Source organism: Balaenoptera borealis, assembly GCF_965194805.1.
Source record: "Balaenoptera borealis genome assembly, chromosome: 8".
Taxonomy (NCBI): domain Eukaryota; kingdom Metazoa; phylum Chordata; class Mammalia; order Artiodactyla; family Balaenopteridae; genus Balaenoptera; species Balaenoptera borealis.
This window is the reverse complement of record NC_138865.1, coordinates 42,509,580-42,520,504: the sequence shown is the minus strand read 5'-3', so window position 1 is coordinate 42,520,504 and position 10,925 is coordinate 42,509,580.

Sequence of the window (10,925 nt, the reverse complement as noted above, 5' to 3'; positions counted from 1 at the left end):
TCTTACTCTCATCTTTTAACCTTAGAAAGATATTTTAGAAAATAATATCTCTTGTGATAAAGAAATGTTTATGTGAAGTATGGCAATTCCTTTGGTTTCACTTCAGCTTCTATTTATTCAGTCAGTTATGGATACAATTAAATTGATTACTTTTTCTCTAAAAAATAACATGTATTATATTATCTTATTTTATGAAAGCACACATCCACGATTCCTTACCTGTAATTCTGAAATTTAAAAAGCTGTGAAAATTAAATATATTTTATAAGTTGTTTAGCAGCAAAATCTGTCCTGAATTTAAGTGAGGCTATTTTCAGTCTTTTAAACATCTTATAGTGTGAATATTCATGTGCAGAAGTGTTAATATATTTAATTATGTACCACCTAGATCTTGCTGGGAGATATTGTAAGATATACAGTGTATATACCATATTATCTTACTAAAATATAAAAAACTCCAAACTCCAAAACATGGCTAGTCTCAAGATTTTCAGAAAGAGTTTCATGAGCCTGTTCTGTCTGTCTATCTATCTACCTGATCTGCTATTGTACATAATACATAAAGGTTCTTTGGATGATATTCACCTAACATCATCTGGGTGACAGGATTTGTATTAATATTATATTGTCTTCATTTTTCTGCATCATTAAAATTCTTTTTCACAAGCATGTAAAAATAAAATCTTTTTTTTTAATTTTCAAGAAGAACAGTTATAGTACTTAAAGGCACAGATGTCAGTTATCAGAAAAATTTACTTATGTGGAAAAATTCAATCTCTGATAATTCTGATTTCAGAGAAAAAAATTGCCTCTAAAGAAAAAAAGGGGTGTGGACAGCTGTTTGGTGTTTGGGAGGGTGTAAACTATATTCTAGCTGCACTGCTTACTGCTTGAGAAAAATTCCTGGTGCCAAGAGACCTGTTTCTCTTGGCACCAAGTCAGAGCTTGCTATTTGCTGCTGTGTCCGTGGTTTATGCATCCATGGCAATCAGATCATCAGACACCATTCCTGAGAAATGAAACTTTATGATTACAGTTAGCATCCACAGATGTATCCTCATTCTTTGCTTCTTAAATGTATTGGATTTTTAATCTCTGATTGACAGCCAATGCCCCTGGCATCCCAAACCTCCTCCTCCATGTTTCCTCAGCAACGGACTTGACTGTGACATTTGTTACTATATGTAATCAAACTGCACTCTTTACCTAGTTAGGGAGTTCCCCCACCCCCAAACTAGCTGCTTATGTTAAGTCTTCTGTATCCCAACTATATAACCCATCAGTTTCCATATCTTTTCTATACCCAAAGCATAAGCTTCATTATCTGGCTGATCCCTTATTAGCAAGCTGATAAACTTTGACAATTGCTAAACATCAATTTGTCTAAGAAATTTTGTTTTTAACACTGGACAAAAAAAATATTCCTCTCTCCTTCTGTACATGGATGAAGAAACTCACACGGGCACACAACACAGACAACTTCTAACCTCTAAACCAAGCAGTTGTGTTCATCAGGAAGCTTCCCACCCCACACTCAGAGCTGGATCACCACCTCCTAGACCTAATTTCTGGTGAACAAATGGCATAGAGTGACCCCAAGGGAAATCCGGTCTCCTGATCACATCCCCTTTCCGGAAAGCTGGCCCTTCCCAGAAGTCCACGTCTCCGCAATCTATCTCCTTAATCCAGCAGAGGGCAGGCCAACCACAGAAAAGCTGCCATTGTAAACCAGGCCAACAGGTGTCTAACTGGTATTGAGGAGGAGAGGTGTATGGGAAAGACATCCTCGGTCCAATGGGCAAAGGAAATAGAAGGCAGGGTCAGTATTTGAGTGCTAAAATGGAGCAACAGTTTGGCCTTTCCTATTAAACAAGACCAGTTTCATCCAACATGATAACAAGGCAAAGTCTAGAGAAAAATTATCACACAATTCTACCTGTTCATGGCAGAACATGACTTAGAGATCTTTTAACTCAACCTTCTCTTTTTAAATTCCCACCTCCGACCCCAGGGCAGGAATCCCTGTATCATCCCTGATGAAGGGCCTTCATCTTTTTTGTATACCTCCTTGAATAAAGGCCACCTGTTCCAACTTAGAACAAAATATGCTTTCCTGTAAATCCCAAAGAGCTAGGCTGTTCTCTTCAGAGATTGCAGTGTGGCTCTGGCCCTAGAGTCAAAAGGAGAGTTTCTCCACATGGATAATTTTTTTTTTTTTTTTTTTTGACTGTGCTGCCTGGCTTGTGGATCTTAGTTCCCCGACCAGGGATTGAACCTGGCCCACTGCAGTGAAAGCGCCGAGTCCTAACCACTGAACCACCAGGGAACTCCCCACATGAATAATTTTTATCAAGGACAAAAGCTTTTCCCAGGGACTTCCCTGGTGGTCCAATGGGTAAGACTCTGCGCCTCCAACGCAGGGGGCCCGGGTTCGATCCCTGGTCGGAGAACTAGATCCTCCATGCATGCTGCAACTAAGAATCCGCGTGCCACAACTAAGAATCCACATGCTGCAACGAAGATCCCGCGTACTGTAACTAAGTCCCAGGCGCAGCCAAAAAACAAACAAACAAATATTTTTTTAAAAGCCTTTCCCAGAAACTCTTCCTCTTCAGCTGATACATTGGCCAAGGCGGCATCATGTGTCCATTGTCAAGTTGAAGCCATCACTGGCAAGGGGAGTGGAATTGTCACATGTGGCCTAAACATGCACATGTGCCTTCTGGGGCTGTGAAGGGACCACTTTCCTGAGCATCCAAACACGATCGCAGATCATCCAGCAAGAAAAAGTAGATGGAGCCAGTGTAATGACTGTTGGGTGGACAGCCAACCCTGTCTGTATGGTCTGGTCTGTGAGGCTGGCAGGAAGCACTGAAGGGTCCCATCACACAGACAAGAAAGTGGAACAGAGGAACTGAAGGGCCCCACCCGGATCTCAAAAGGAGTAAGTCACAAGCTTGTAAAAATTCACCTATGCTGGGGCTTCCCTGGTGGCGCAGTGGTTGAGAATCTGCCTGCCAATGCAGGAGACACGGGTTCGAGCCCTGGTCTGGGAAGTTCCCACATGCCGTGGAGCAACTGGGCCCGTGAGCCACAATTACTGAGCCTGCGCGTCGGAGCCTGTGCTCTGCAACAAGAGAGGCCGCGATAGTGAGAGGCCCGTGCACCGCAATGAAGAGTGGCCCCCGCTTGCCACAACTAGAGAAAGCCCTCGCACAGAAACAAAGACCCAACACAGCCATAAATAAAATAAATTTTAAAAAAAATTCACCTATGCTGACTCCTGTCCCTTCCCTTCTTTCTTTGACCAATGTCCAAATCAATGACTGCGGATGCTGTCCTCAGGGGACTAGCCAAGACCAGGCTTATAGGGCTGAAGGGAAGGAGAAAGGAAAGACGCCTTCCAAGGAGAGCAATGAAATGGGACTGATTTAGGGCACAGAGAATAGCTCTATCCTGACGACATGAGGCTTAGCCAGGACCGGAGCTACACGTGCCTATCATGGAGACACCTAAGGAAACAGCATCGCCCACAGTGCCACCTAAAAAGGGCAACCACAGGCGATCATGTTTTATACCATGTAACTCCAATCCCCTTCCCATACCACACCCAAGAGCAGACAAACCATAGGCTGACCAGCATCCTACGACCTGAACTGGCTCAAAAAGATAAGTTGAACTGGTCAGTTTTATGACCTGGAAAATGTGGCGAGATCAGGCACTTAGGAATAGGAGCAGCTGAAAGTTTTTAAGGTGGAAGAAGCCATGAGATGTGTAAGATAGAATGTGAGGTAGATTTAGCTGAGAGAGAAAAAAGATATTGAGCTGAGAGAAGGAAAGAGAGTGAGTGCCCAAGGCAAGCATGGAGCAGACATTTAAATTATGCTAAGTAGTGCTAACGAAGGGACTCTGGAGTGGGGAGCCTTGAATCCATCTTGCTGCTGAGGATGCTGGAGCGACCTTTGAACCCTAGAGAACATTCAAACTCCTAAAGGCCTGCACCGTGGTGCCTATTTTTAGATTTCCGAGCTTCCACCTCTTTCTTTCAGCCCACTTCTTCCTTTGAATAACCCCTCCTTTCCTTGAAAAAGCTTGTGGGAAGCTGCTTCTTACTTCTAAAAGAGCCTAAGAAGTATACACCATTGGGGTGAGAGCTGCAGTTCTGAGAGTGGTTAAGAGCACAGATTGCCTGGGTTGAAATCCTAGCTCTGCCACTTACCCGCTATGCAACTTTAGGCAAGTTGCTTAACTTCGTTTTGTCTTGTCTCCTCATCTGTAAAATAAGGATAATAATAGTACTACTTCAAAAGTTATGAGGATTAAATGAGTTAATACATATAAAATACTTAGAGCACTGCCTGGCATATAGTAAGCACTGATAAGAGTTGTTTATTATTATTATTATTATTATCATCATCATCATCATACATTAAGAATTGTAAAAGTCATACTCATTTATGTTTCTTAACACCATAAGAGAATTAATACTAAAAGTCAAACTGAAGTCTAAAACTGGTTAAACCATTTTGAAGGGAGGGACTCCTCCCCTCTTTTGTGTGCTGCTGCTTTGCCAGATGGGTTTGTATCCTGCTTATGTGCCACCAGCGGATGGATGGCTGGTCTCCTGTAATCCTCCACTTTGTCTGGACCCCTGGAATTCCTGTCTGTGTCCCCGCTTGCCAATTCTGCCCCTGTGACCCAAAGCCACAATGGGGTGTGTTGCCAGCACCACCTTTATTTACACAGAAGGTGTTCTTCCCACAAGCCTGGGGCTCAGATGGGAGGCCAGGGTTGGAGAGCCTACCTCCCCACACCATGACTTGTTAGCACTTGTAGTTTCCGGAGGCTTCCCTTTACGCATCTTTGATCTGGAATCTATGCAGATGGAATCCACAGATCCAGGCCAGGACAAGCCCCTGCAGCTTCCTGTACTTCCCCCGCAGGGAGTTCCCACTCTTGTCCTTTTCTTAAGTAGCATCTCTGATCTCCTTATCAGACTAACTTCCATCAACCTCCAGGGACTCTAGGGTATAGAATAAGGATTAACTCTAGACACCTGGAATGCTTGGCCTTTCTCTACATTGAGAGAAAGGGTCCAGGTTCATTCCCCGTATTACTCCTACTCTTACAGCAAACTGGGATTCCCCTCTCTCCAGTTGCAATTGACACCTTTTGAGATGTCTGGCCAACTCACAGTTCTTTCTCCTTTCCCCTTCTAACTATCCTCACTCAAGGGTGGGCCTGCTACAGCTACATTTTACCAGGTATTTCTCTTCCCACTATACCTGAATGGCCCAGTGGTGGACACTGACCCAAACTAAGCTGATAGGATTCTCTCTTCCAAGTACTAAGAATTGGAATTAAAATATTCTAGTTCTAACTGGCCTGATAATGCTGAGGAGTTGTGGGGTGGTCACTTTCCCTACCTGACTGAAGAACAAAGAAAATCAGGTTGCAGAGAAAAGGAAACCAGCTGCATAGAGAAAAAGAGAGATAAGAGCACCAAGGGTGCTATCTGAGTTTCTGATGGCTTTTATTCCTCACAAAAACTGTGGTAGGGACTATTAATATCCCATTTTACAGATGAGGAAACTGAGGCACAGAACCATGACATTATCCAGGTGATATCACATGAGCTCCTGCATCTAGCTGTTCCTACACAGGATACAACTTTGCGCATCCTACTGTGTGAGCTGGTAAAGGGTCTCTTTTTGTCTCCTTAAGCAGGTTTGGGTTGGAATTCTGTCACTTCTGATTAAAAGAGTACTGACAAAAGAGAACTGAAATGGGTTCTTTGGGATGGATCTAGGCTTGAATGTGAGGAAGGACACCAAGACCCAGGAAAAGGAGATGAGAATGGGTGCAGCTGCAGACAAGTTTGGCGGTGGGAGGGGGCAGGAAATGGAGCATGTTCACACCCACTGGCCTCGGGTGGGGCGGGGAGGTGTGTTCTGTGAGGTGCTAGGAGGCAAGGCATTTGTGTTGAGCCCAGCTGAAGCCCTTGCGGTGGGGGAAAAGGGTGCAGCTGGAAAAGACAATAGCTGTATGTTGTTTTGTTTTGTTTTGTTTGTGCTTTTGGCCGTGCCATGCAGCATGTGGGATCTCAGTTCAGGGATCAAACCTTCACCCCCTGCATGGGAAGCACGGAGTCTTAACCACTGGACCACCATGGAAGTCCCCTTGTTTGTTTGTTTGTTTGTTGTTTTGGCGGGGTGGGGGGCGGTTTGGCCACACCACGCGGCATGAGCAATCGCTGTAAATGGGAGAGGGAAGGCATGTATCAGGTAGAGGAATCCCCAGCAGTGGTTACAGGTAATGAGTTGTACGTAGACTCATCCACCCACCTGTACAATTTTTCTCCAATGAGGCTCCACTACACTGTTGGGGATTAGCCGGGTGGGGTAAAAGTGGGAGGTTAGGACAGTGAGGGTGCTGAGGAGAGAGCTGTCGAAGGATACACCTGGAGGTCAAGGCCGAAGGAGATGGGGAGCCCTGAAAAGGTGGAGGCCCCACTGAAGTGGGAGACAAGTGTGACAAGAGTCAGAGTGTGAGAGAACTGGAGAGAGAGGGGCAGGTCAGAGCCTGAAATACTGGATTTTTGAGACTTCTGAGGTGGAGCCCTTCTCACTGATGACAAGAGTCAGGACATGACCACAAGAGGGAGTGGCTGAAATAGAGTGAAGGAGAAATGCTGGCGTGGAAGAAGTCTGGGATTTGGGGGCTAAATACATATAAACATATAGGCTTAGAAACTCATGCAAACATATATCAGAGACACCCAGACACAGGATACAGACATACATGCAGATATACACAGGCACACAGCACTGGCAGCCATCACAAATGCACAGACACAGGACACGATGCAGACCCCACCCCCCATCTCCCTCCCAGCATACAACACAAACAGGGACACATATGTAGAGACATATATTCATGTGACAAACACGGAAACTTTGACACACATACATCCCACAATCCGGTGACTTAAGGGAGTAGGTTTTTCCCTGGAGTATTGTTTTTCTCATTGATTCTGTCCACTGTGGTGCCCACGTGGCACATCCCCAGTTCTTAGAAAAAAAGACAGAAACCTGAAGCCTCTCCCAAGTTAGAAACAAAGGGCCTGGCACGGCCAAGCCCTGGCTCACCAGTCCAGGATGTCTGCTCCTACCTGGAAGTGCAGTTCTGGTTCAAAAGCTGCCCCAGGGGCTCCCAGCCAAGGGAAACAGAGCCTCCCTGGGCACAGGGTAGCCCTGGGACAGCTGGCCCAGGCTGGCCAGACAAGCTCTGACACCCAGAGCCCCCGCCTGCCCCAACCCAAGCATCTCTTTCCCAGACAGGTCAGCCTTAGCCCACACAGCAGCCCGCCAGGGAAAGGGAGCAAGAGTGAGAGGGGGGAGGCTGGAGAGACAGGCAGGCTTCAGCTAGAGGAAAATGGGGAGCCAGGGAGTGTTACTAACTGAGAGGTGACATGTTTAAATTTGCACTTCAGAGCTCCCAATACAAAGAATTTATTATGGCACATAATAAATATGAAGGGCTCTGGTGGCTTCCTGTAAAAGGGTCTGGAAACTGGTGACTGTAATGGTAGGAACCCTAATTAGGAGCATCAGATCAGTTAAAGGGGATGGGGACTTAGTCTAGGGCCAAGGATGATGTAGGAGTGAATAGAGGAAGAAATGGAAGTGACTGTGGATGTGATAAGAAAGGCTGGCCAGAGCGGGACCCCAGGAGTGCCAAGACCCATGGACTTTGACTCATGCTGATTAAAACACATGAGGCAGACATGGAAAGCCAACTTGTTGATTTACCTGTCACATGGGTATGAAATATACCTGTCATGAGGGTGGCAAATAGCTACATCAGCATAAGCATTCCCATCAGCATACAAACATGCTTTGGTATCTCTCACTCTTAAAATTCTTCTCTGACCAACATTATCCCTCTTCATCTCCCACATCACTTCTCTGTTTTCCTTCATAGCCAGATTTCTAGAATGAGTTGCCCCCCAAATACTATTTCTATCCCTCACCCCATTCACTCCTAACCTATTTCAATCTGACTTTCATTCCACAAAGCCTTCTCATGTCAAGACCATCAATGACTTCATGTTGCCAAATCCAGTGGGCACATCTAGGTCATCATCTTGAGAAAACTGAGGTTCAGAAGTTTAAATAGAGTTTCACTTCTTGCAATTAGGCCCAGCCCTCCTAGTGAGGACAACTGGAAAATATAAAACAAATCTGCTACAAGGCATAGAAGAGATAATAAATTGAGGTTTGGGACCACTTTTTCCCAGGGTGGGGTAATATTTGTTAGTACCACAATAGATGACCAAGAGGCAGATGGTTTTTTTGAACAGAACAGGGATTGGAGTTTATGGATGGCCAAAGTGAGAAACCCTGATGAACCTCCCTTGGGTTAAGATACGAAAAGGTTGAACCATGGAAGAAAGGATGAATTATAAGTACATGGGCCCTCATAGGGATCAGCTTTAAATCATCTCAATCCTTGAAACTGGAATAAAGTAATTCTGGAATGCCAATGACTCCCAAGAGCCTGGCAGAAGCAAACTTAAATCCTTTCTGAAGAAAGATATCTTGGGCCTCAAATTGCTGCTATAAACAAATTTTTGTCTTGTGTTTTGCAAATACAGTGGCCCATTTACTCTCAATAGAGCATAGAGCATAAATGAAAACCAGCAAAAACAACAGACAATAGAAACAACTCCACAGGGGCTCCAAATATTGGAATTATAAGACACAGACTTTAAGGTAACTATGTTTACCATGTTGAAAGACAAGATTGAGAATTTCAACAGAGGACTGGGAACAACAAAAAAACTAAATGGAAATTCAACCACTAAAAATATAATAATCAATAATAACAAATCATGGATAGCGTTTACCAGACCATTTGACAAGCTAAAGAAAGAATTCATGAATTGGAAAATGTCATTAAAAAATAACCAGAAATAAGTGAAGAGAGACAAAAATACGGAAAATACAGAAGAGAGGAACAATTCATAAAGGGTGTGAAGAAAAGATCTAACACATGAGTAATTCAAAATCCAGAAAGACAGAAGAGACAGAGAACAGGATAAAAGCAAATCTTGAAGGGTTAATGGCTGAAAACTTTTCAAAGTGGAAAAAAGACATCAAGCCAGAGATTCAAGAAGTCCTGGAAAGGACTTCCCTGGTGGTGCAGTGGTTAAGAATCTGCCTGCCAATGCAGGGGACACAGGTTCAAACCCTGGTCCAGGAAGATCCCACATGCCATGGAGCAACAAAGCCCGTGTGCCACAACTACTGAGCCTGCACGCTAGAGCCCACGTGCCACAACTACTGAAGCCCACATGCCTAGAGCCCATGCTCTGCAACAAAAGAAGCCACCGCAATGAGAAGCCTGCACACCGCAACAAAGAGTAGCCCCCATTCACCGCAAATAGAGAAAAGCCCACACGCAGCAATGAAGACCCAACACAGCCAAAAATAAATAAATAAAATAAATAAATTTTTTAAAAAAGAAATAAGGCCCTGATTGTTTAAAAATTAAAAAAAATAAAAAGATTGGGGACTTCCCTGGTGGCACAGTAGTTGGGAATCCACCTGCCAATGCAGGGGACACATGTTCGAGCCCTGGTTCAGGAAGATCCCACACGCTGGGGAGCAACTAAGCCCATGAGCCACAACTACTGAGCCTGCGCTCTAGAGCCTGCGAGCCACAACTACTGAGCCCACGTGCCACAACTACTGAAGCCCGCACACCTAGAGCCCGTGCTCCACAACAAGAGAAGCCACCACAATGAGAAGCCTGTGCACCGCAACGAAGAGTAGCCCCTGCTCGCTGCAACTAGAGGAAGCCCACAGGCGGCAACAAAGACCCAAAACAGCCAAAAATAAATAAATAAATTTATTTTTTAAAAAATACAAAGATTGTTAGAATGGACTTAAAAAATAAAGAACTATATGTTGTTTACAAGAGACACAGGTAAAACATAAGGATACAGAAAAATTAAAAGTAAAAGGATGAAAAAATATAGAATGGGAAGACTCTAACCAAAAGAAAGCTGATGTAGTAAAAGCTTTAAGCCAAGGAGGATTAACAATTCTAAATTTGTAAGCCCCTAATAACATATCCTCAAAACAAAAAAAGGTCAGAATCAAAAGAACTACAAGAATAACCAGAAAAATGCACAATCATAATGGAAGATTTTTAACAAGTAAAGGGTTTAGAAGATTTTATTTAAGAATTCATTAAGGTTATAAAAGATTTGAATAATACAGTTAGCAAATTTGAACTAGTGGTCATACACAGAACGCTGTCCCCAGAATTCTGACTACATTGTCTTTTCATGCATATAAGGACACTTGCAAAAGTTGACCATATGGTGGGCCACAAAGCAAGTCTCAACAAATTTCAAAAAGTTGATAACCATACTGAGGATCCTTTCTGCTTACAATGCAATTGAGCTAGAAAGCCAATAACAATGACCAAAAACAACAATTTGAAAACCCACGTATGATAGGACACTTAAAAAATGTATTTCTACGTTATCTTTGGATGAAAGGAAAAAATCAACTGAAATCGGAAAAAATGAACTGGAATCAAATAGTAATAAACATAACACATAAAATTCTAGAATGCAGTTAAATATGTGCTTAGAGGGAAATTTATAGTTTTAAATGAATATATTTAAATATGTATCAAGAGATCATCTTTAGTCTCAAAGCATTAGGAAAAAAGCAAACTAAGCCCAAATAGAGTAGAAGGAAGGAAATCTTAAAAATTTGATCGGGACTTCCCTGGTGGTGCAGCAGGGATCCCGCATGCTTCAACTAAAGATCCCACATGTTGCAACGAAGGTCCTGCGTGCCACAACTAAGACCTGGCACAGCCAAATAAATAAATATTTTTTTAAAAAT